Raw genomic sequence first — 2476 nt, forward strand, 5'->3', positions numbered from 1 at the left:
AAAAAGGGGGCACATTTCTCGTGTTTGTTTTAAAAAGAGCAGGGATGTCGCATCAGCAGATTCTTCTGACACAGTTCCTCAATCTGAACAACACACACACACTGTTAGGCAACGAGTGCTCACGTAAAAAAGCCATATCAAGCCACTGTGATCCTGAATAACAAAACACATGTAATGGAGGTGGACTCTGGAGCCGCATGCTACTTGATCAGTGAGGGCAGTTACAACACCTTGTGGCCTGACCAGCCGCCTTTACTGCACAAGGACAGTAGTGTGCTTAGACAATGGTCACAAGCAGAACTACAAGTTAATGGGAAGACTTTTGTGGATGTGCAGTATCAAGGCAATCACAAGACCTTACCACTGATTATTGTTCGAGGTCAGGGGACAAGTCTACTGGGCAGGGACTGGTTTGAGGCACTGGGCCTTTCTGTAATGGGGGTGTGCCAAGTATGCTTACAATCCGTGGAGTCCATCTTAACGGAATATGCAGAAGTCTTCCAGGACCTCAGGGCTTCACGAACCCCTCCAATTGCTATTGATATTGATACGACAGCATCACCCAAGTTTTTTAAAGCACGTTTGGTGCCCTTTGCCCTTCGGCCAAAGCTAGATGAGGAGCTTGACAAGCTAGTAGCTCAGGCTATTTTTGAACCCGTGAGACACTCAAGGTGGGCCACACCCATCGTACCAATAGTTAAAAAGGATGGCAGCTTAAGAATTTGCGGTGACTATCGCTGCACTGTGAATACAGTTGTGAAACCTGATGTATACCCCATTCCTACGGTGGGTGAACTGTTTTCCAGACTGGCAGGGGGGGTGCTTTTCAGTAAATTGGACCTCAAACAAGCTTACCAGCAGCTGGTGCTGGACGATGAGGCTGCAGAGCTTCCCACTATAAACACCCATCGGGGGCTGTTTCGGGCCCGCCACCTGCAGTTTGGAGTATCGACAGCTGAGTCCATATTTCAGCGTTTCATGGATACACTTCTCGCCGGTATACCAGCCATGCAACCGTACCTGGGTGATGTCTTAATAGCGGGAAAGACTGTTGGCCAGCACAGTGACCGTCTTCGTGCAGTGCTGGAATGATTTGCAGAAGCAGGATTGCGGCTACAGAAGGAGAAGAGTGTGTTTGCTGCTGACCAAGTTGAATTTTTAGGTTTTCGTGTGGACAAGGATGGCGTGCGGCCGACTATGGAGAAAGTTGAGGCTATTCAGAAGGCGCCTTCACCCCGGAACAAAACGGAGCTTCAGTCATTCCTAGGACTGCTCAATTTTTACAGCTGTTTTTTGCCAAACAAAGCTACCATCTTAGAACCGCTGCACCGCCTCCTGCATCAGTCTGAAAAAGCTTACACTGCTGCAAAACAACTGTTTCAGGCTGATGGCGTGTGACGAAACAAAGCCATTAGCCGTTGTTTGTGACGCTTCGCCTTATGGCTTGGGGGCACTGCTCTTCCATATGGAGTCCGATAGCCGGGAGGCTCCCATCATCTTTGCCTCGAAGACACTATCCTCCACTGAAAGAAATTATGCCCAAATAGATAAGGAGGCATTGGTGGTCATTTTTTCAGTCAAAGAATTTCATCAGTACCTTGCTGGTCGCCACTTTGTGGTTTTTACTGACCACAAACCTCTGTTGGGCCTGCTACACCACTCTAAGCCCATGCCACCTGTCCTGTCCCCACGCATGCTACGCTGGAGTGTTCTTCTTGGGGCCTACGATTACGAATTGTGCTACCGCCCTGGCAAACAGCTAGCAAATGCTGATGCCCTCAGTCGCTTACCACTGCCCACTGGTATGCATGATACCCCTCCACCCATGGAGGTGCTCTTACTGGAAATGGCGCCTGAAGCCCCACTGAATGCAAAACACATTGCCGCCCTTACTCGGAAGGATCCAGTTCTGTCCCGGGTGCTGCGCTGGGTCCTGCATGGCTGGCCAGTGGATACACCTGACAGCCGTTTCAAGCCGTTTTTCACCCGATGCCATGAACTGTCCACACACAAGGACTGCCTATTATGGGGGAGTCGTGTAGTTATTCCCAACCTGGCGAGGGAGGAGGTACTAGCCATGCTGCATGATGCACACCCAGGCATTGTGCATATGAAGGGCCTGGGGAGGAGTTATGCCTGGTGGCCAGGTATGGATTTAGCAATAGAACAGACAGTAAAATCCTGTGAAACCTGCCAGAGAACTCGTCATGTACCACCAACAGCACAGCTGCACCCTTGGGAGTGGACAACTAAGAAATGGTCCCGGCTACACATTGACTTTGCTGGTCCATTCCAGGGGAAGACATTTCTCATAATTGTGGACTCGCACTCTAAGTGGTTAGAGGTTGCCACGGTGAGTTCAATGTCCTCCTCTGCAGTGATCAGCACACTGAGGCTCCTCTTTGCAACTCACGGGTTGCCAGATGTCATTGTTTCTGACAACGGTACGGCCTTCACATCAGAAGAATTCAAAGAG

The 2476-nt window shown here is 50.0% G+C and overlaps 1 pseudogene; it reads left to right on the forward strand.

The window, feature by feature from the left end:
• The first annotated feature begins 330 nt into the window (after positions 1–330).
• LOC130115371 (uncharacterized protein K02A2.6-like) lies at positions 331–2149 on the forward strand (annotated as a pseudogene).
• The last annotated feature ends 327 nt before the right edge of the window (positions 2150–2476 follow it).

Source organism: Lampris incognitus, chromosome 7 (assembly GCF_029633865.1).
Source record: "Lampris incognitus isolate fLamInc1 chromosome 7, fLamInc1.hap2, whole genome shotgun sequence".
Lineage (NCBI taxonomy): Eukaryota > Metazoa > Chordata > Actinopteri > Lampriformes > Lampridae > Lampris > Lampris incognitus.